Genomic DNA, 25,066 nt, shown 5'->3' with positions numbered 1-25,066 from the left:
AGTTAAAGCTAGCCTAACCACAAACCAGTCCATCAGTGTCACTGGCATGCCGCTTGCATCAGGTGCGGTGTTTAGAATGGTTTCAGGGAAATTGCATTTTGAGAAATTATTAAAAATTAAGTTTTATTGGATGCTTCATTACATGAGTTGCATGATACACTATATATACAAAAGTATGTCGACACCCCTTCAAATTAGTCGATTCGGCTATTTCAGCCACACCCGTTGCTGACAGGTGTACAAAATCGAGCACACAGCCATGCAATCTCCATATGGTGGTGCAGCGGCCTAAGGCACTGCATCTCATTGCAAGAGGCATCACTATAGTGCCTGGTTTGAATCCAGGCTGTATCACATCTGGCCTTGATTAGGAGCCCCACAGGGCGGCGGACAATTGGCCCAGCGTTGTCCGGGTTTGGCCGGAATAGGCCGTCATTGTAAATAAGAATTTGTTCTTAACTGACTTCTCTAGTTAAATTAAAAAAATTCAATTCAATTATTTAAAAAGAATAGACAAACATTGGCAGTAGAATGGCCTTACTGAAGAGCTCAGTGTCTTTCAATATGGCACCGTCATAGGTTGCCACCTTTCCAACAAGTCAGTTTGTTAAATTTCTGTCCTGGTAAAGTTCTCAGGTCAACTGTAAGTGCTGTTATTGTGAAGTGGAAATGTTTAGGAGCAACACCGGCTCAGCCGCAAAGTGGTAGGCCACACAAGCTCACAGAACGGGACAGCCGAGTGCTGAAGCGTGTAGCGTGTAAAAATCGTCTGTCCTCGGTTGCAACACTCACTACCGAGTTCCAAACTGCCCTCTGGAAGCAATGTCAGCACAAAAACTGTTAGTCGGAAGCTTCATGAAATGGTCGGAAGCTTCATGGTTCGGGCTAGGCCCCTTAGGTCCAGTGAAGGGAAATCTTAAAGCTACAGCATACATGACATTCTTGACAATTATGTGCTTCCAACTTTGAGGCAACAGTTTGGGGAAGGCCCTTTCCCTTTCCAGAATGACAATGCCCCTGTGCACAAACCGAAGTCCATAGAGAAATGGTTTGATGAGATTGGTGTGGAAGAACTTGACTGGCCTGCACAGAGCCCTAACCTCAACCCCATCGAACACCTTTGGGATGAATTTGAATGCCGACTTTGAGCCAGACCTAATCGCCCATCATCAGTGCCCAACCTCACTAATGCACGTGTGGCTGAATGGAAGCAAGTCCCAGCAGCAATGTTCCAAAATGTAGTGGAAAGCCTTCCCAGAAGAGTCGAGGCTAGGGGTCGACCGATTATTCGGGATGGCCGATTAATTAGGGCCGATTTCAAGTTTTCATAACAATCGGAAATATTTTTGGGACACCGATTTTGTCAGTTAAATGTTTTTCTTTTATACCTTTATTTAACTAGGCAAGTCAGTTAAGAACACATTCTTAATTTCAATGACGGCCTAGGAACAGTGGGTTAACTGCCTTGTTCAGGGGCAGAACGACAGATTTTTACCTTGTCAGCTCAGGGATTCAATCTTGCAACCTTACGGTTAACTAGTCCAACGCTCTGACCACCTGCCTCACGAGGAGCCTGCCTGTTAAGCAAATGCAGTAAGAAGCCAAGGTAAGTTGCTAGCTAGCATTAAACTTATCTTATAAAAAACAATCAATCAATCATAATCACTAGTTATGGTCACATGGTTGATGATATTACTAGTTTATCTAGCGTGTCCTGCACACTAGGACTGTCGTTGCTCCAACGTGTACCTAACCATCAACATCAATGCCTTTCTTAAAATCAATACACAGAAGTATATATTTTTAAACCTGCATATTTAGCTAAAATAAATCCAGGTTAGCAGGCAATATTAACCAGGTGAAATTGTGTCACTTCTCTTGCGTTCATTACACGCAGAGTCAGGGTATATGCAACAGTTTGGGCCGCCTGGCTCATTGCGAACTAATTTGCCAGAATTTTACATAATTATGACATAACATTGAAGGTTGTGCAATGTAACAGCAATATTTAGACTGATGGATGCCACCCGTTAGATAAAATACGGAACGGTTCCGTATTTCACTGAAAGAATAAACGTTTTGTTTTCGAAATTATAGTTTCCGGATTCGACCATATCAATGACCTAAGACTCGTATTTCTGTGTGTTATTATGTTATAATTAAGTCTATGATTTGATAGAGCAGTCTGACTGAGCGATGGTAGGCACCAGCAGGCTCGTAAGCATTCATTCAAACAGCACTTTCGTGCGTTTTGCCAGCAGCTCTTCGTAATACTTCAAGCATTGAGCTGTTTATGACTTCAAGCCTATCAACTCCCGAGATTAGGCTGGTGTGACCGATGTGAAATGGCTAGCTAGTTAGCGGGGTGCGCGCTAATAGCGTTTCAAAAGTCTTTCGCTCTGAGACTTGGAGTAGTTGTTCCCCTTGCTCTGCATGGGTAACGCTGCTTCGAGGGTGGCTGTTGTCGATGTGTTCCTGGTACGAGCCCAGGTAGCGACGTGGAGAGGGATGGAAGCTGTACTGTTACACTGGCAATACTAAAGTGCCTATAAGAACATCCAATAGTCAAACGTATATGAAGTACAAATCGTATAGAGAGAAATTGTCCTATAATTCCTATAATAACTACAACCTAAAACGTCTTACCTGGGAATATTGAAGACTCATGTTAAAAGGAACCACCAGCTTTCATATGTTCTCATGTTCTGAGCAAGGAACTTAAACGTTAGCTTTCTTACATGGCACATATTGCAATTTCACTTTCTTCTCCAACACTTTGTTTTTGCATTATTTAAACCAAATTGAACATGTTTCATTATTTATTGGAGGCTAAATTGATTTCATTGATGTATTATATTAAGTTAAAATACGTGTTCATTCAGTATTGTTGTAATTGTCATTATTACAAATACATTTTAAAAATTGTCCGATTATTCGGTATCGGCTTTTTTTGGTCCTCCAATAATCGGAATCGGTATCGGCGTTGAAAAATCATAATCGGTCGACCTCTAGTGGAGGCTGTTATATCAGCAAAGGGGAGACCGACCAACTCCATATTAATGCCCATGATTTTGGAATGAGATGTTCGACGAGTAGGTGTCCACATAGTTTTGGTCAACTGGTGTATGATAAGATGAATTGCCATAATGTAAATGAGTCATTGAACACTGTTCGCTTAAATAATATTTACATAATGTTTATTGCTCTGAAATCGTTTCATACATGTATGATTAGCATCCCTGCAACATTATTTTGTTGAAATGTAATTTGATTTCTGAGAAATTAAGCTAATTAAGCTTTATATGTACAGTTGAAGTCGGAAGTTTACATATACCTCAGACAACTACATTTAAACTCAGTTTTTCACAATTCCTGACATTTAATCCTAGTAAAAATTCCCCGTCTTAGGTCAGTTGGGATCACCACTTTATTTTAAGAATGTGAAATGTCAGACTAATAGTAGAGAAAATAATTTTTTTTCATATTTTATTTCTTTCACATTCCCAGTGTGTCAGAAGTTGACATACACTCAATTAGTATCCGGTAGCATTGCCATTAAATTGTTTAACTTGAGTCAAACGTTTCGGGTAGCCTTCCACAAGCTTCCCACAATAAGTTGGGTGAATTTTGGCCCATTCCTCCTGACAGAGCTGGTGTAACTGAGTCAGGTTTGTAGGCCTCCTTACTCGCACACGATTTTTCAGTTCTGCCCACACATTTTCTATGGGATTGAGGTAAGGGCTTTGTGATGTCCACTCCAATACCTTGATTTTGTTGTCCTTAAGCCATTTTGCCACAACTTTGGAAGTATGCTTGGGGTCATTGTCAATTTGGAAGACCCATAACTTCCTGACTGATATCTTGAGATGTTGCTTCAATATATCCACATAATGTTCCGGCCTCATGATGCCATCTATTTTGTGAAGTGCACCAGTCCCTCCTGCAGCAAAGCACCCGCACAACATGATGCTGCCAACCTGTGCTTCACAGTAGGGATGGTGTTCTTCAGCTTACAAGCCTCCCCATTTTTCCTCCAAACATAACAATGGTCATTATGGCCAAACAGTTCTAATTTTCAGACCAGATGACATTTCTCCAAAAAGTACGATCTTTGTCCCCATGTACAGTTGCAAACCGTAGTCTGGCTTTTATACGGCGGTTTTGGAGCAGTGGCTTCTTCCTTGCTGAGCGGCCTTTCCGGTTATGTCGATATAGGACTCGTTTTACTGACGTCATAGATACTTTTGTATCTGTTTCCTCCAGCACCTTCACAAGGTCCTTCGCTGTTGTTCTGGGATTGATTTGCACTTTTCACACCAAAGTACGTTCATCTCTAGGAGACAGAACCTGTCTCCTTCCTAAGCGGTATGACGGCTGCGTGGTCCCATGGTGTTTATAATTGAGTACTATTGTTTGTACAGATGAACGTGGTACCTTCAGACGTTTGGAAATTGCTTCCAAGGATGAACAAGAGTTGTGGAGGTCTATATTTTTTTTTACTGAGGTCTTAGTTGATTTCTTTTGATTTTCCCATGATGTCAAGCAAAGAGGCACTGAGTTTGAAGGTAGGCCTTGAAATACATCCACATGTACACCTCCAATTGACTCAAATTATGTCAATTAGCCTATCAGAAGCTCCTAATGCCATGACATTATTTTCTGGATTTTTCCAAGGTGTTTAAAGGCACAGTCAACTTAGTGCATGTAAACTTCTGACCCACTGGAATTGTGATACAGTGAATTATAAGTGAAATAATCTGTCTGTAAACAATTGTTGGAAAAATTACTGGTGTCCTACACAAAGTAGATGTCCTAACCAACTTGCCAAAACTATAGTTTGTTAACAAGACATTTGTGGAGTGGTTGAAAAACAAGTTTTAATGACTCCAACCTAAGTGTATGTGAACTTCCGACTGTTATACATACATTTTCCTACTTATATACTGTACATACTGTCTATACACACCACATATTTATATTCCGACTCCGACATTCGTCGTTCTTTTTCTTTTTTGTTCATCTTTTGAAATTAGTTGTGTGTTAGTATTGTACTGTTAGACATTTACTGCACTGCTGGTGCTAGAAACACAAGCATTTCGCTGCGCCTGTTTTAACATATGCTAATCTCTGTGTACGTGATTTGAAATGACATAAATAATATTGCACTGTACTGTATATATTTAGACTGTCTTTTCAGTGTTTTGAACTACATTTCAAGCAAGATCTGTCTTCCTGCCTGATTTCCCTGAGGAGATCCAATTAGCTTGTTTCCTCTCCACTTTGATCACTTGAGCTGAGATGTAGCAACATTAAGTCATTCCCAACTGATGAGTTATCTTATTTGTCTCTAAGCGCAAAAACACCAGAAGAGTCTCTGGGTTGTCATTGTATAACTAGACCCATGACAATTCCACACATATATGTCCAAAATTATTGGCACCCTTGATAAAGATGAGCAAAAAATGATGTAGAAAATAAATAATACAAATACTGATCTATATTGAATGCAAAAGAAATTGGGGAAATTATTTTATTTTATACTAACACAATTGCTCAGAGAACTATTTGATCACTGATTTAATATCTAGTTTTACAATGAGTCATTCTGAACATTTCTTCCTGCCAACTCTAAAAATGTTCTGCTTTTTTTGCATGAACATCACACGGTTGGAGTTGGTCTAGACATAGATACAGGCAAAGTAACAAGCACAGTGGTAAACTTGGCTTCGCTGGCTCCGAGCCCACCTAGTAAACAGAATCAGGAAAAGAACATTTGTCTCTCAGACCTCAGTGCTCGGTGCAGACTGTAGAGGGTAGAGAGAACCCCCTCTAAAGTAAATTTATAGTCTCACTCCAAGGCTGCCATGTGCTCCAAGAGCAAGTCACATCCATAATGCAGACAGGGTAGAGGAAAGGAGCCATGCATAAAATAAGCAGAGCCTTCTTGATGGCAGTGCTTCCTGATCTGAGGTGGCCGGGGAGGGGAGCCACACTACTGCTTCTTCTTCTGGCCGACTGTGGCTCCATTTGGCATGGCCGCCACTCACTGTTGAGTGATAATTGTAGATGATAATTGTAGATGATAAATTATAACGGTGATAATTGTAGATTGCTGAAATCATTGACCAGGAGGGCCTCTAAATGGCATCTACAGGCTGAAGGATGAATGGTTAAGGGTAAGCAAGCCTGATTGATACCGCACACACAGCTCTGCAATAACATGGACAATCTGCTCCAAGATGGCCGCAAGGCAAAGTGCACACAAGCAGTAATCCAGTCCCGTGTGATGATCAAGTTCCCAGGAGTATCGTTTTCCTTACACAGTGTTGAGTACAGTGACTCAGGTGTTGTGAGTAAAGCAAAAACAACTGTTTTTTTAAACTTCTTTCAGCATGAAATTGTTTTGTCAGTGGGAGGAGAGAAAGGGAATTTTACCCCAAAGAAGTCCCCAGTGAAGTGTCTTGACTGTGAGATTAATAAACCATGAAGAAATCATTAATAAGTCATGCTCTGCTGTGTTGACAAATAATGAAGAGTGCATCAGCTGGGGCCACAGAGTAAATGAAATCACACACTCAGCCAAAAGTCATGTAACAGCCAAGATAACAGCTATTCCCACGAAGCAGCCCTTTCTGTGCATGCTGTGTGCTGTGATACATCACTAGTTAAGAAACCCAGCAGAAAATGAAAGCTCAGGTGGGTTAGAAGCGTAGAAGTGCGGACGGCTCTATTTCAGTTGTTATTGTGATGGCTGGAAGGTGAACATAGTTTCTCTGAGGCACAGCACCACAGTGACCTGTCAATGCTCAACAGAGAGACATAACTCTTCAGCTATCACACGAGAGGTTGTTGATAGGAACCGATGACATCAAAATGAATACTTTTTCCGGTAAAATGGAATACAAGAGACATGGACTTCAATGTGGAGGGCCCTGAGATCTATGGATTGTTATTGTCCATTGATACATCCTGTGTAATAAGATCCTGTCAGTTGCTCCCTCCCAAGTCCCAATGCTAAGCTATGAACCTTGGAAATAATATTGAGTGGAGTTGACTTCATAAAACATGGTCACTTTAATATATTTTTTAATAGGATTCTGCGGTTTTTACGGAGGCCACTGTTACCATGGTTTATTTACAGCGGGTATAAACATGCATTCCAATGATTAGAGCTCATATAAACTCTGCCTCATAACCCGACTGTTGATAGTCATCTATTTTCTTTGAGTTGCAGATACTGTACAATAATATCATTTCTAAACTTGTCATGGCTTTATCATGTCTAGACAGAGCTGTGTAATGCATATCGCATCGCAATGGGTTTATTTACAACTTTTTCCCCTTGCATTGGGCTTATAGTGCAGAACTGTTTGACAGGATATATTACACATATAGTATGTAGATGTAGAGTTTTACCTTGGCCATGGCTTCCTAGCCACAGCTCTGGAAATGTGTTTGACCCCACACAGCGTGGCCTGCATCAATCTTCCCCAACATATGACACTTCCGTCCTCACTGACCATGCACGCAACAGCCGGCCATTATATTCATGGCTTGTTATCAATAATCTATTGTTCCGTGAAATTGTGTTAAAAGGACACTACCGATCCCACAAATCACAGAGCAGCAAATCCATTTAGACACAGAACCACGTCTATTGGATTTAATTCTGCTGAACCAATACTATGATGCAGCGTTTTACTGATAAGAACAACGGCATACCTTGGAAATAAATAAATCCATTTGCACAAATGAGTAGCACTGCTTATGCACTACTTGGGAACTGCTCAGGGACATATTTGAATTGAATAAATACACCTAATATCTGTAAAATGACAAGCATGAGGGATAATTGTTACACAGATCTATTCACTCGCAGACTCGCAGTCATGGAATTATTCAGACCAAAAGCAAATATGTATCTTCACTCTAGTAAAAGTGTTCATAGTTGAGTCTGAGTGATAGCTTTCTCTGCTCTTTGGGCTGAATCAGCACCATGGACAGCAACCCTGCAGACTCCTTCACTCAGCCCTGCTCTGCTCTCATCTATAGATCCTGTACTACGAAGCCCTGGGGCTGAAGATACTGTAGCCTGCCCTACACAGTCTAGGAGGGAGGTCTGTCCCATAGAAATATAATCGCATTATAGTTCTGTGGTCTGTCTATGCCACTGGTTGCATTGGTAATGGTTCCAACACATTAGCTGTCGATGTCTAACACTCAAGGCTATCAAACAAGCTAAGCGTCAGTACAGAGACAAAGTAGAATCTCAATTCAACGGCTCAGACACAAGAAGCATGTGGCAGGGTCTACAGTCAATCACGGACTACAAGAAGAAATCCAGCCCAGTCACGGACCAGGATGTCTTGCTCCAGGCAGACTAAATAACTTTTTTGCCCGCTTTGAGGACAATACAGTGCCACTGACACGGCCTGCAACGAAAACATGTGGTCTCTCCTTCACTGCAGCCGAGGTGAGTAAGACATTTAAACGTGTTAACCCTCGCAAGGCTGCAGGCCCAGACGGCATCCCCAGCCGCGCCCTCAGAGCATGCGCAGACCAGCTGGCCGGTGTGTTTACGGACATATTCAATCAATCCCTCTACCAGTCTGCTGTTCCCACATGCTTCAAGAGGGCCACCGTTGTTCCTGTTCCCAAGAAAGCTAAGGTAACTGAGCTAAACGACTACCGCCCCGCCCCGTAGCACTCACTTCCGTCATCATGAAGTGCTTTGAGAGACTAGTCAAGGACCATATCACCTCCACCCTACCTGACACCCTTGACCCACTCCAATTTGCTTACCGCCCAAATAGGTCCACAGACGATGCAATCTCAACCACACTGCACACTGCCCTAACCCATCTGGACAAGAGGAATACCTATGTGAGAATGCTGTTCATCGACTACAGCTCGGCATTCAACACCATAGTAACCTCCAAGCTCGTCATCAAGTTCGAGACCCTGGGTCTCGACCCCGCCCTGTGCAACTGGGTACTGGACTTCCTGACGGGCCGCCCCCAGGTGGTGAGGGTGGGCAACAACATCCCCTCCCCGCTGATCCTCAACACTGGGGCCCCACAAGGGTGCGTTCTGAGCCCTCTCCTGTACTCCCTGTTCACCCACGACTGCGTGGCCACGCACGCCTCCAACTTAATCATCAAGTTTGCGGACGACACAACAGTGGTAGGCTTGATTACCAACAACGACGAGACCTACAGGGAGGAGGTGAGGGCCCTCGGAGTGTGGTGTCAGGAAAATAACCTCACACTCAACGTCAACAAAACTAAGGAGATGATTGTGGACTTCAGGAAACAGCAGAGGGAACACCCCCCCTATCCACATCGATGGAACAGTAGTGGAGAGGTTAGCAAGTTTTAAGTTTCTCGGCATACACATCACAGACAAACTGAACTGGTCCACTCACACAGACAGCATCGTGAAGAAGGCGCAGCAGCGCCTCTTCAACCTCAGGAGGCTGAAGAAATTTGGCTTGTCACCAAAAGCACTCACAAACTTCTACAGATGCACAATCGAGAGCATCCTGGCGGGCTGTATCACCGCCTGGTACGGCAACTGCTCCGCCCTCAACCGTAAGGCTCTCCAGAGGGTAGTGAGGTCTGCACAACGCATCACCGGGGGCAAACTACCTGCCCTCCAGGACACCTACACCCGATGTTACAGGAAGGCCATAAAGATCATCAAGGACATCAACCACCCGAGCCACTGCTTGTTCACCCCGCTATCATCCAGAAGGCGAGGTCAGTACAGGTGCATCAAAGCTGGGACCGAGAGACTGAAAAACAGCTTCTATCTCAAGGCCATCAGACTGTTAAACAGCCACCACTAACATTGAGTGGCTGCTGCCAACACACTGACACTGACACTGACTCAACTCCAGCCACTTTAATAATGGGAATTGAAGGGAAATGATGTAAATATATCACTAGCCACTTTAAACAATGCTACCTTATATAATGTTACTTACCCTACATTATTCATCTCATATGCATACGTATATACTGTACCCTATATCATCGACTGCATCCTTATGTAATACATGTATCACTAGCCACTTTAACTATGCCACTTTGTTTACATACTCATCTCATATGTATATACTGTACTCAATACCATCTACTGTATCTTGCCTATGCTGCTCTGTACCATCACTCATTCATATATCCTTATGTACATATTCCTTATCCCCTTACACTGTGTATAAGACAGTAGTTTTGGAATTGTTAGTTAGATTACTTGTTGGTTATTACTGCATTGTCGGAACTAGAAGCACAAGCATTTCGCTACACTCACATTAACATCTGCTAACCATGTGTATGTGACAAATAAAATTGGATTTGATTTGATTTGAAATATATTTATTCAATAGTATTTAAAGGAACACCCCAGAGGAAGTTGCCACCACTATTTAGATGCAATTTCCTGTTCTATAGAGAAAATGCATGTTTAGGTTTCACCTCTAAAGAATGACGAAGGCTACTGATACATATTCACAAATTGGGTTTGGGGAATTTCCACGTGGAGTTGATAAACATCAACAAATAAGGCACTGACAGCTGTCAGTGTAGCTAGCTAGCATGCTAACATTATCTAGCTAGCTATCTTGCTAACCTTATCTAGCTAGTTATCTTTCTGACCTTATCTAGATAGCTAATGTTATCTGTTATTGCTGGGGGTTTTTTAACTACACCGTATTCAAAAGATTAGCCAGCTGGCTCAACGGCTGGTTCTGGAGCTGGATTAGTCATGCGTATTGATTTAGAGAGAACCACTAAATCACATCTACTCACTCTTATTTTTACTATTTTCTATATTGTAAAAGTGTGTGCAAAGCTGTCATCAAGGCAAAGGATGGCTATTTGAAGAATCTCAAATAAAAAACATGTTGATTTGTATAACACTTTTTTTGGTTACTACATGATTCCATATGTGTTATTTCATAGTTTTGATGTCTTCACTATTATTCTACAATGTAGGAAAATAGTACAAATAAAGAAAAATCCATGAATGAGTAGGTGTTCTAAAACTTTTGACCGGTAGTGTATATATGTACATCTACTGACCTAGACAGTAGCTAGAGCTCCAGAATGGATGACCTCGCTCGCTGCAACCCCCCAGTCCATCTCCCCCAGGTCCGTGTCCATACCCCCCTCCCTTACTCCCACCCTCCATCCTCCTCATCTCCATTGCACCTTGCGATGCAGAGGCTGCACCTAATCTTGGAAGACGCTCAGCTGTCCGCTGCTTAATGGAAGTGGCTGTCGGAGATGGAGAGCACCTATGACCTGCAAATGCATTTGTTGACCCTGAGGTCATCAGCTCCGGTGCTCAACGCAAACTGTTATTCTCAAGGCCTTTTTTTCTGCTGCGTCAGCTTTTACCCCCCACCACCTACCACGTCATCCAAAACGCAGAGAGAAACATGGGAGAATGAATAATACATCCCAGTTCATGCATGTATTGTGTTCATATGAACTCAACACTGCATGTGTAAGTAGCAGAGTCTAGGGTAAGTAGTGAAGCAATTGAATGAACCTAAAGCTGGAACAGTGTACTTTTCTTCTACTGTAGGAACATTATTGTGTTGGTTACAGTGTTTTGGTACATTAGCATTAGTTCAGATTTCTGCATATAATATAATTAGTACAGCAAATTTAAAAGACAACCCAGCAAATGTGATGTTGTGTAAAAACACAATTGTATGCAGCTGAAAGGGCCAAACTGGATGGCTGATGCAGTGTTGTGGAGTAAACAGAGAAACAGAAAGTCAACAGAACCGATTTGAAGACTAAAAGACCATCAACACTTACAATTGAGACCTCTGAGATATTACACAGCTCAGGAAAACGCCATTTGAGAGAGAGAGAGAGAGAGAGAGAGAGAGACTGGATACCATGGAACATGCTTACAATGTGTAAACACAGAGATGTCGAAACAAAAATGACTAAAAGCTGAATTATTTTCAGTAAGCTTAAGAAGCTGTTATGCAGCAGGCAAGGCTGCAGCTCTGAGAGGATAAAAACCTGTAGATTACATCCCGGAGCATGTACTGTACCTTGACTTGTGCCAAGCTCCACTTGCACCTCATTCTATCCATGACAAAAAATGTAATGATGGATTGTGTGTGCATCTGAGAGAGCAGAGGAGTGCAAGAGGTGCACTGGAACAGTTTCAGCAAATGTTACACACTAATATTCCCAAATTGAATACTGCATTTGAGTGTGGTTATTTCCACTTTATTAGGAGACACAACAACAACAAAAAATACAAAAAATAAAGCTAGCCATGAAACAACCCTGCACATTAATACTTGAGCACATGCTCCAAAAAGTAGAGGGAAGGGGAGTATTTGTAATTGTGGGATCTGACATTGAAACGCATTAGGTGAGTCTTGTTTTAATTTACATTTTTTATTTAACCTTTATTTAACTGGCAAGGGCAAGGGCAAGGGCACTGCACTCTCAGGCCTGGAGAGGGTTCAGACACAAAACTTTACATTTGGCCGAGTGAGAACATGAGTTTCTAAGCAAAAGTGACAGTTTTTGCTTTCAGGATGATTTTAATATTTCAAAAAGCCAACAGTGTCAGAGTACTTTAAGTCGAGGTCCCTGATAGTTCTGCTTGAGGGTAGTGATCTTATGATAGTAATATTGTTTGCTGTAGCAAGGCATTTCCATCAAAAAGGACCCTTGAGCACCAACATGGGAAGTTCATAGGAGCATATCAAATTGGGTGTCAAATTAAAGTTACAGTAAGAGTCCATATTTTGGGGAAATTAAGGCATACAGTATATACATTTTCAACCATTTTCCATCTTACAAATTAGGCATAAGTAAAGGCTTTGCTTTCTGGATAAACAGATAGAAAAGGGATCTTAGAAAACATCTACCAGAAAAAGCCTTAAAAGGTATCAGAAATACACTAAGTGTACAAAACATTAGGAACATCTGCTGTTTCCATGGCATAGACAAACCAGATGAATGCAGGTGAACGCTATGATCCCTTATTGATGTCACTTGTTTAATCCACTTCAATCAGTGTAGATTAAGGGGAGGAGACAGGTTAAAGAAGGATTTTTAAGCCTTGAGACAATTGAGACATGGATTGTGTATGTGTGCCATTTTGAATGGGCAACACAAAATATTGAAGTGCTTTTGAATGGGGTATGGTAGTAGGTGCCAGGCGCACCGGTTTATGTCAAGAACTGCAACGCTGCTGGGTTGTTCACGCTCAACAGTTTCCCGTGTGTATGGTCCACCACCCAAAGGACCTCCAGTCTACTCAACACAACTGTGAGAAGCATTGGAGTCAACATAGGCCAGCATCCCTGTGGAAAGCTTTCTTCACCTTGTGGAAGGGATTCTTAATGTTTTGTACACTCAGTGTACATCAACACACAATAACGTTGACGTAAAAACCCCTGACAACTAATATCAACACATATTTAGTTTTGGATAAATGATTTACCTTCTGTAAGAAGCAGTAACTTTTGCCTTGTAAGTCCATTACCAAAAACCCCACATATCTTTAAGATATTTTCTCATTTCTGTCCCTCATGAGGGGGGAGGATAATGACAGTTCACAGAAGTAACAAGTAATTAGTGCTGAGGATCGGTTATTTTTCGTTCTTTAAACAAAAGGCACTGAATTGGTGGAACGACCCACTACCTTCTACAAACACGTCACTAAAATCTAGGATACTTGTTTAGTCTATGCTAAACCATTATGCTCCATAACATAGTTAGAACATAGTTGTTCTAACATAGTTAATCAGATGCCAGTAAGAGTTGTAGTTCAGATGATCTAGCAGCTCTTCCTTCACCTGTCAGCCTTAAGAAAGGGCCTGCAGTCTATTGCATTAACCCAATGTTGAATATCTTAATCAAATGCATGCAACAGATTGCATTGTCTATTCAAAACAGTGTCCTCAACAGCATCATTCTCTCATTGTTCTCTAATTATTATTGGTGGTAGGGTAGCACTGGAGTCAGGGCCGCCAAACTAAAGGACAATGCTGGTGTTCTGACGGACTATTTTAGGGCTTTGACGTGGGCGAGCACTGGGTGTCACTCAGCCTATGTGCCCTACTCCGTGGGCTAATTGATGACTAAAGGAATGCTGTAGCCTCCTAGCTCTGCTATGTGAGACCAATTGAATATTAATGGGATTTTGCTGTTTTGACAGCAGAAACTTTCCAGTTTCACAGCCTTTATGGCCTCTGACATGTCTCTTATTAACGCCCCTCAGGCTGCAACAGGGTGACCTGAATACGCAATCAGACACAAGACTGTCCTGAGAATATAATAAAGTTATGAGGAGAGGAGTCTGCCCTCTCAGAGATTCAGGGAGTAAACTGGCTATGAAATGAATCCATTTTAGAGGAGCTGGTAGACTGATATTCTGAAACCTTGTAAACTTGATCCTCGTGTTTGTTATGCTGCCTGCAAGCAAAACACAAATCAATCAAATGTAATCGTTGATCCACATAAGCACTGGAGATCAAACATGAAGGTTTTGTCATGGTTTAAGTGATCAACGTTCTTATGCATTAGGAAAACATGTTCACATGAATCAAAGCAGTCCTGGGTCAACTTCTTTCTCAGAACATAGTTTAAATGGGCAGCAGAGTGTTCTAACTGGTTTCCTATGAGAAGTCAGACGTGCCCAGGAGACATCCAGACCATTTCTACCTAAAACCTTCCTTGGTTGGTTTTCTTGAATTATTCAGCTTGCTATTAGATGAAAGTCACGCAGCCTCCAGCTCCCCCCCAGTTCCACTGCTTATAACACACCCAGACAGGGTGGCCAGCACTGACAAGAATATCCCATAGCCCTTTTCCTCTTCCTCCTCTTCCTCCTCCTCTCTAAAAATATACAGCAAGTCAGTAGAATTCAACATAGAACTTTAAGACTCTTCACATTCCATGTGGCCTACATGAAGTCAAAAGATGTCTCGAGTGATGACGGGCTGAACAGAAGCACTTTGCCTTGTGGTTACACACTTCTGTCCTACACAGCCTCGTTACATTCAATTATTCATGTATATAAACCCTTAGCCTGACCGGAGGCCCTCGGCATTACATCTACAACTGTGACTGCACATTCCCAACACAACCTACAGTACAGTCAACTTGGAGAATTAAAAAAGCATGTGCTCCCCTATTAATTCCAATAAATTATTATCCTGTCAGTTTCACACCAGTATTTTATTTCACTAGTTTCACCAAATCATTCATCTCTTTTATTGAGAAAAACCAATAAAAAATGAGAACTATAAACTTACACAACCTTAGATCTGCTCTGGTCCATATTTCTTCTCTACTGGTATCAGTGTGAAGGCTATCTGGGTAATTGTGTTTTGCCTGCTGTTCTTCTTTTCTAAGTGCATCTGCTTAGACCTCAATTACAAGGGGCCATCTCTATAAGAAAGGGAGGTAATTGAATACGGTGTGGGTCATCCCATTTATTAGTATGACTCATCATTAACACTCTGGCAACAGAGATCGATACAACGTAAGTGAAAAAAGGACTTGAAAACAAGGCTCAAACAGCAACTAAGCACTCCATCAGATAAATGCCGCCCATAACTCAAAGTGGGTAGACTAGAGAGAGAGAGAGAGAGAGAGAGAGAGATTTTTCTCTGTCCGAGGGCCGGTTAGATTACTCCTCATCAGCATCACTCTCCAGTGGCTCAGCCAGATCTGACTGACATGAAGCACTCCAGACTCCATGTCCCTGTCTCTCCATTCATCTCTGTATGTTTCAGGTTCACCTCTCCTGGCCGCCAGTAGCAGTATGTCCAAGATGGCAGATTCCTAGATGTTTCAGTCTGTGGATGCAAACTCAGGGTTGAGGGTTAAATCAGAGTAGACTGTGTACAGAATTTGTATCTCAATACTATTTGACTTGAATCAAGTTGTCAACCCATCCATTTTCATTTGCCTGAATCCATCTAAGAGGCTTGTCTAACTGTCCTATCGCAGGCAATTTCCTGTTGAAAAGTGGAAATATTAAACTCAACATACTCCGGGGCTTGGAACCGATGCCGTTGTATGACTGCCTCTGAAAGACTCTTGCCTCGGCACAAAATTGTCAAAGCCGATCTTTTTGCAAGAAATAGCCTCAGCAATCCTAGATAAGCCGAAAGAACCCAGTGGAGAAACTAGGTCCACGGTACACACTATGCTCGCTCTGCAAAACACTGCTAAGTGTTCATGCTTATTGTTTCTGTCCCTGGACGCTGAAGACTTTGAATCTTTAAAATGATACAGGGCAGTAAAACTTGTAGCACTCCATCCACAAGCCCTACAGGGGATGCATAGCTCTCCCAAAGACATGGGGTTGCCATGGCAACTCTGAGAGCACCTCCCTATAAAACGTGTAATTGATAGCGGTGAATAGCAGCTCAAAATGAATCACGCTTCTCTATCACTTTGTGTTGCATTCTACTGTCAGACAGATCAAATCTGTATCCCCGTAACTCTGTGCTCCTGTGTGGCCCAAGTTAGGAGAGTACTCTATCACTACATTAAAAAAAACTGACAGACTTGTCTAGACGTCCTAAGAAATATCAAATCATCTTCGCCAAGAATGGGATGTTATTTCACTAGCATAAATCACCAAAAGTAATCTCAAGTCTATATACTGTAGTAAACACTAAACCAGACATGACTTGGTGGTATTTTTTGTGATGCCACTTGTAAGGTAACATTACAGAATATATTAGTTCTCATATCTTGTTCTCAGCAGAGTGAATTGAAGAAGAGAAATTAGGTCCCTTCTCTCTCTCTCTCTCTCTGTCCTTTTCCCCCTCATTCCTGGCAGACATGGGGGCCAGGAAGGTGCTTTCTGTGAAATTGATGAACCTGACTTTCATTTAGTTATGTATACCATTAGTCAACCGAGCTTCAACAGTGTATATTGTTTACGGTCAAGACTTCAGCAGCGACGCACGAATGCAAAAGAAAACAAGAAAACGCTGAACACTGACGCAACTTGACACGCCACAGAGGAGAAGGAAAAAAAACACCACAACCTCTGTCTGTCTGTGAAGTGATGAGTGAGTGCTCTGCATTCAGACAACAAACAAATATTGCTCTCATCATTTTTGTCAACAGAGAGGTCAGGCTGGAGAATGATACTCTGGACACAGCCGGAGAGGAAGGCAGATCAGATAAAACTTGATGTTTATCAATTGATTCACAAGCGTGAGACTTTATGAAGCTTTGAAGGGGGAAGGGGAGATTGTAATATCTTCCCCAGAATCTTTTTTTGTGTTGCCAGATCTATGCCAGAATTAAACATTCATTTAAAACTACATCTTATAAGATACACTTTATGTATAACATTTGAACGATCTTGAATGATCTGATCTTGTGTTTGTATTCAGCCAGTGGCCAATATGGTCAGTCAACAGTCAATCCCTTGTGTCATATGATTGAAAGCTGTGGAAAGAGCTGGACAGAGACACACAAGGGATGACTGACATGCATAGAGGAGATTATGCCTGTTATTAGGAATGTTGACCTTCTCTCTGCAGCTTTCTGCATTGAGTCTTCCATGGGACTGAACATACAGTGCAGAACAGTACACACATTCCTCCACTCAGGTCACTCACTATTCCTAATAGAAGCCATGCTACAGGTGCACTATCATGGCTTAGCCTACAACAAAGACTGGGTGGGGTACGATAAGTAATGAACAGCGAGAGCTTGCAACAGGGACGGTGAGGAACACGAGAGGGAGCGAGGTCGTAGGCATCACTCACAGAAGGAGTCGTCGTCATTATTTATGCATTCCAAAGTCATTTACACACAGTACAGAGCACTGGTAGTAAATATGGATCCATGATAGGGGTAATTCCCTGCGTTTTCATCAAACGGCTTTAAAACCACAAGCACCGCAGAGGGAGAGCTATCACTTTCATTGTTCATCCAAACACAAACGAAAAAAGATACAATTCCTGATCTACCCTGCGACTGATTCGAAAACCTGTAGCAAAAGCTACTCAACATATCACCAATACTATGGCATGCATTTTTGTATTTCTAATTAAACCATGCTTTTATCATATGTGAAATAAAAATGTGTGTTTGAAAGAGAAGCTCAATTGGAAAAAAGAAAAGGAGAATCAGAAGCACAAACTCTAATGTAAGGATTCCAATGGTAAACCCAGGGCGTCTAAATTGCTTCAGATGAATCCTGAGAATGAAACCCATATGCCCAAAGGATGTGGATTGTGATATTGTTTTGGAAGGTGCTAGTACGCACCGCTGTCCTTCAGACGTTAGACAGCCAGACCTCCACAAATCATTACTGGGAGGTGTAACAGAGCACACTTGATCAGACCCAAGAGGAACAGAATGCAAGGGAAGAGCAGATCGGTCTGTGAATAATGATCACAGTCACCTTAGCTATAACTCACCAGCCACAGGTAGATGACTTAGATAGGGGTGTCAGCACAGAGGACTGACACATTTCTTACATGATATGCAGCAGCTTTTAACACCTTTGCCCATCTCTTCTCTTTCTCTAATTGCATTCATGGCAAGCAAGCAATTCATCTCAGTTGTTGTTCTGCAAACACATTGGATTATTATGGATCAGAAATGATGACACTGCTTCATAAGGGCATGCTTCCACTGTGTATGTTTTTAATGGTTTATCTTGTATACTAAATACATTAAATTAGTGCTTCTGCTCCCAAACGTGAATAAAATGTAACATAACTAGCTTGGGTTTTGAGAGATGGAGAAAATGTATTCACCATAAAGGACACTGTAAACTCTGAGTGACAGGTTACTCTCTCGCTCTCTCTCTCCCTCTCTCTCTTTCTCTCTCTCTCTCCCTCTCTCTCTCTCTCTCTCTCTCTCTCTATTTCTCTCTCTCTCTCCCTCTCTCTCTCTCTATCTCTCTCTCTCTCTCTCTCTCTCTCTCTCTCTCTCTCTCTCTCTCTCTCCCTCTCTCTCTCTATATTTCTCTCTCTCTCTAGATATAATATATATATTTCTTTCCTGGGAGTTTTACAGTGCTTGGCAAGCTCTCCAGCCAGGCCTGTTGTTTCATCAGCCAGTAGCAGGACACCTAATTTTTTACCTCCAGAAGGTCAACAGAGACTGGCCTGTATTCAGCTTTCAGCTTCCTGCCTGGGAACCCTGCTGCAGCCCTACCCAGCGGGAATCATTAAGATCAATACAACAATATGGTGCCCTGGCTGCCTCCCACTGTTTGCCATTATGGCATTTATTATCTCAAATTAGGCTTTTGACAATTCAGCAGCCCTTAGTTCATCCCTGTGGTGTACTGTTGCCTATGTGGGGTGGAAGGTGAGTGGAGAGGGGAAAGACACTCCTTTCATGAGATCCATCCTTTACTTACAGTTTCTGCTGAGAAGGAGAAGGATATCAAGCTCTCTAGTGAAGTCTACTGGTGCCCATGTTTTATTTTCATTTGATTTATTTCACCTTTATTTAACCAGGTAGGCCAGTTGAGAACATGTTCTCATTTACAACTGCGACCTGGCCAAGATAAAGCAAAGCAGTGCGACAAAAACCACAACAACACAGAGTTACACATGAACAAACGTACAATCAATAACACAATTTTTTTTATAGAAAAAACGATGTAAAGTGTGTGCAAATGTAGAAGAGTAGGGAGGTAGGCAATAAATAGGCCCTAGAGGCAAAAATAATTACAATTTAGCATTAATACTGGAGTGATTGATGTGCAGATGATGATGTGCAAGTAAAGATACTGGGTTGCAAAAGAGCAAGAGGGTAAGTAATAATATGGGGATGAGGTAGTTGGGTGTGCTATTTACAGATTGGCTGTGTATATATACAGTGATCGGTAAGCTGCTCTGACAGCTGATGCTTCAAGTTAGAGAGGGAGATATAAGACTCCAGCTTCAGTGATTTTTGCATTTTGTTCCAGTCATTGGCAGCAGAGAACTTGAAGGAAAGGCGGCCAAAGTAAGTGTTGGCTTTGGGGATGACCAGTGCAATATACCTGCTGGATCGCGTGCTATGGGTGGGTGTTCCTATGGTGACCAGTGAGCTGAGATAAGGTGAGGCTTTACCTAGCAAAGACTTATAGATGACCTGGAGCCAGTGGGTTTGGCAACGGATTTGCAGTGAGGGCCAGCCAACGAGAGCATACAGATCGCAGTGGTGGGTAGTAAATGGGGCTGTGGTGATACAACGGATGGCATTGTGATAGATTACATCCAGTTTGCTGAGTAGAGTGTTGGGGGCTGTTTTGTAAATGACATTGCCAAAGTCAAGGATCGGTAGGATATTTTATGAGGGTATGTTTGGCGGTATTAGCGAAGGAGGCTTTGTTGTGAAATAGGAAGCAGATTCTAGATTTCATTTTGAATTAGAGATGCTTAATGTGAGTCTGGAAGGAGAGTTTGCAGTCTAACCAGACACCTAGGTATTTGTTGTTGTCCACATATTCTAAGTCAGAACCGTCCGGAGTAGTGATGCTAGTCGGGCGAGAGGGTGCGGGCAGCGATCGGGTGAAGAACATGCACTTAGTTTTACTAGCATTCAAAAGCAGTTGGAGGCCACGGAAAGTGTTGTATGGCGTTGAAGCTCGTTTAGAGGTTTGTTAGCACAGTGTCCAAAGAAGGGCCAGAAGTATACAGAATGGTGTCGTCTGCGTAGAGGTGGATCAGAGAATCACCAGCAACAAGAGCGACATCATTGATATATACAGAGAAAAGAGGCGGCCCGAGAATTGAACCCTGTGGCACCCCCATATAAACTGCCACCGGTCCAGACAATAGGTCCTCCGATTTGACACACTGAACTATCTGAGAAGTAGTTGAACCAGGCGAGGCAGTCATTTGAGAAGCCAAGCCTATTGAATCTGCCAATAAGAATGCGGTGATTGACAGAGTCGAAAGCCTTGGCCAGGTCGATGAAGACGACTGCACTGTCTTTTATCAATGGCGGCTATGATATTGTTTAGGACCATGAGCGTGGCTGAGGTGCACCCATGTTCAAGACTGAGCTGGAGAACACAGAGGCAGGTGGCTTAAGGTAGTTATGCCGTTGTCTTTTTACCCATGTTGAACATCCAATAACATGGTACTGCAATGTGTAGATACTAACGTGGTTCATTCTGCCATTGCACATTATTCAGTATTGGTCTGTGTGGTTTATGTCTTTGTTTACACAGACTGTTATAGATGAGGTTGGACACTTAACTAATTGCAAAATACCTATTATAAATGCAGAATAATGATGACAGCCCAATCTACACTGCAAAAAGCATCTGTAGACAGTAATGAAACTAAATCACCACAGAGAAATTAGCGGAAAGACACAAAGAGATAAAAACGAACACACAGAACAAAGAGCCTACACATAGGAAATGAAAGAGAGTGGAGGCTGAGAGACACAGACAGAGAGCGAGAGAGAGAGAGAGAGAGAGAGAGAGAGAGACAGAGAGAGAGAGACACAGAGAGAGAGACACAGAGAGAGAGACACAGAGAGAGAGAGAGAGAGAGAGAGAGAGAGAGAGAGAGAGAGAGAGAGAGAGAGAGAATCTGTTGATGTTATCCATTATTTGGTGGTATTGTTACATATCAAATCGAAATCAATTCAAAATCAAATTGTATTTGTCACATGCGCAGTATACAACTTGTGTACACTTTACTGTGAAATGCTTGCTTACGATCCCTTCCCAACAATGCAGAGTTTAAAGATAAAAAATAAAATACTAACGCAGGAGGAATAAAATAAAATACACAAGAATGGAGCTATAGTATATACAGTGAGTACCGGTAACAGATGTACAGAAGTAAGACGGAGTTGAGGTACATATTTACAGTACATGAAGGCAGGGCAAAGTGACTAGGCACCAGGATAGATAATAATGTCTGTGTGTGTGTGTGTGTGTGTGTGTGTGTGTGTGTATGTGTGTGTGTGTGTGTGTGTGTGTGTGTGTGTGTGTGTATGTGTGTTTGCATTGTGTTGGTCGGTCTGGTATCACTTAAAACTCATGAATTTTATTGGCATAGGAAAAATATGACTGGATAGCACATAGCAAACTTATGGTGCAATACAACCAGCACTTTCCTGTCTAAATAATGCCTTGGTCTCCATCCTTCAAAAGAGAACACAGAGAAACCTCAAGTGTAAACCTGTGAATGATACACTAACTCTTGTGTTTATAAAGCAAAGACCCTCTTCAATCTACCTACCCAATCACTAGAAGCCCAGACCTGTTTTAAGATCTGAAAATGTCTGACATGGGAGCTCTATTTGCACATCAGAGTAATCAGGTTCTATTGATTTTAATTTGCTGGATGAAAGTGAAAACTTTGAGAACAGGTCTAAGAAAATACAGTACATGACCAAAAGTATGTGGACACCTGTTCTTCGAACATCTCACTCGAAAATCATGGGCATTAATATGGATTTGGTCCCCCCTTTGCTGCTATAACAGCCTCCACTCTTCTGGGAAGGCTTTCCACTCACTAGATGTTGGAACATTGCTGCGGGGACATGCTTCCATTCAGCCACAAGAGCATTAGTGAGTTCAGGCACTGATGGTGGACGATTAGGCCTGGCTCGCAGTTGGCATTCCAATTCATCCCAAGGGCCTCGATGGGATTGAGGTCGGGCTCTCTCATTTCATGAAGTTCCCGACGAAACAGTTATTGTGCTGACTTTGCTTCCAGTGTCAGTTTGGAACTCAGTAGTGAATGTTGCAACGGAAGACAGGTGATTTTTACGCGCTGCACAGTCCCGTTCTGTGAGCTTGTGTTCCTACCACTTTGCGGCTGAGCTGTTGTTGCTCCTAGACGTTTCCACTTCACAATGACAGCATTTACAGTTCACCGGGGCAGCTCTAGCAGGGCAGACATTTGACGAACTGACTTGTTGTGAATGTGGTATCCTATGACGGTGCCACGTTGAAAGTCAATGAGCGCTTCAGTTAGGCCACTCTACTGGTAATGTTTGTCTATGGAGATTGCATGGCTGTGTGCTCGATTTTATACACCTGTCAGCAATGGGTGTGGCTGAAATCCACTCATTTTAAGGGGTGTCAACATACTTTTCTTCATATAGTGTATTATAGTACATCCTAAAAAGCAATCTGTAAGTGAATGTATCTCAAAAGCTATCTCTATATGATGTTTTGTTTTATCATCAACAATTGTTATGAACTGCCTGTGTAATGCATTTAGTGATCTCTATCACTCCCATAGTACGGTATATACTAAAACATGCTATAAGAATTCATAAAGCAATTTACAGCAAATAACAGCATAAACACATACTGTAGAGGCTGTGCATGTTTATAATACATCAACTATAAACAGGTGATAAAGTGTTACAAATGAATTTAGTGGAAATATGTTTGAAATTCTGGAGGTTATTACATGGTTATTAGATGGAGATATAGTATACTTTGTGTCCAATACAGAAGTTAGTTTAACTGTGAAATGAAAGGCCGACAAAAAGAAAACCTGTTTGTTTGTTTATACATATTATATTATTAAATCATGGGCAAAAATAATGATGTCTAGAAGGTCAATTTGAGCTCTGCCCTGACAGGTGGAATTATGGAGGAAAATGCAAAGGCCTATTATTTCTATGAACTAAGTTACTTTGGGATGAAAACTTAAAATATGTCAATACAGCCTATGCTTCCTTCTAGTTACCTGTCTAAATGCCTTAGTGACGAATTAGTCGGTAGAAAACAGCCTAGTCAGGACCCAGCGCTGTACCGACATTGTGAAACGCATGACACGTCTAGAAAAATGTTTTGAACCAGCAAAATGTTACTGTACCTGTTCGGCATCCTCCTCGGGACACGGCTATCCTCTCAGCAGCGAAATGCACAAAAACTGACGCAGTAGAGGTCAGAAAGCGCCTACACATAATCAACTTCCCGCAGGCTAGAGCAGGTGCTTCTCCGTCTCAAGCACCAACACACACGGAAGAGTTGTCCCGGAGCGAGTCGTCTAGCAAATGTTCTGGTCGGCTGTTTTCATATGCTCTCAAAGTATTCTAAACAATCATCTCGATGGTTCCAGACTGTCACGGGTCTTGGCGATAAGAAGACAGGTGTAAATCTGCTAAATTAGTGGGATATTAATGGTGTTGGTGAATCTCAGAGCTGTCCCGCGGAAATGTTAGATCTGCATTAAAGTACGTCCACTCCTGTTCTCTCTGGTTTTAGGGGACCTTGAACAAATACTGTGCTGTTGGAATATGCGCGTTCAAGCTTTTGAGTTCCAAATACAATAGGATCGCCCCCCACCACAGACCTCGACCAGTAGCAGCAGACTTCTGACGGACGACTGATGTTGAGAGTTTGGGCGTGTTTCTTGGAGAAGAAAGGTGGATGCGGAAAAGACATGCAGCTCAGCTCAGACAAGAAAGGTGATGGTCGGAGCTAGTGCAATACGTTTCTTGTGAAGTAGGCTATTGCAACTTCCATGTTCAAATGTGAATCAAATTAGCCTACCATAAAAACACATGTGGTCCTTTATATAAAAATCCTCAGCTATGTAGAATGTAAATAATTCATAACCAGGGCAAATTGTGTGTGTTATTGACCAGGAGAAGTCTTTAAATATCCATAAAACCAATAGTACCACTTACTATTTGAAAGACTTTCCAGGGCTTCATGCTTGCCACTGTCATGACATTATATAATAGGACAATTAGCAGATAACCCATATCATCAGCTCTACTGACAATGCCCTAGATGATTTGGCACTGAAGTCGGTATTTGATAAAGATGCATCCAAAGCATAACTTTGGACGCAGTGCCACAAATATCAATTAGTACATTAGAAGATGATCAACCTCCTAACACAGTTGTATATAATATCGATAACGAGGCTTCTCAGTCACTAGGCTAGTTTGGTCACAAAAGCTATTTGAAGAACTAGTCTGGATGTGTAGCATTCACAGCTGCCAGATGGTCATACGTTAGATTTTTAAATTATTCAGTCATCCCAGAGCAGATTGAATCTGTCAAGCGTAAGACAACTTGGCTGGTCTTTTCCTGTGCTGCAAGTGGA

General features: G+C 42.0%; 1 protein-coding gene across 1 annotated transcript in view; it reads right to left on the bottom strand.

The window, feature by feature from the left end:
- The window catches only part of LOC115107287 (heparan sulfate glucosamine 3-O-sulfotransferase 5-like), an 89,278-nt gene extending 64,956 nt beyond the window's left edge, over nt 1-24,322 (bottom strand). The window contains exon 1 of the mRNA XM_029630675.2: nt 23,825-24,322. The gene's annotated coding sequence lies outside the window, so the exon portion shown is untranslated. The remainder of the gene's footprint in view (nt 1-23,824) is intronic.
- Nucleotides 24,323-25,066: the final 744 nt, after the last annotated feature.

This window comes from Oncorhynchus nerka, linkage group LG24 (assembly GCF_034236695.1).
Source record: "Oncorhynchus nerka isolate Pitt River linkage group LG24, Oner_Uvic_2.0, whole genome shotgun sequence".
Classification (NCBI taxonomy): Eukaryota; Metazoa; Chordata; class Actinopteri; order Salmoniformes; family Salmonidae; genus Oncorhynchus; species Oncorhynchus nerka.
The sequence above is the reverse complement of the archived record's forward strand: the minus strand, read 5'-3'. Positions and strand labels throughout refer to the sequence as shown.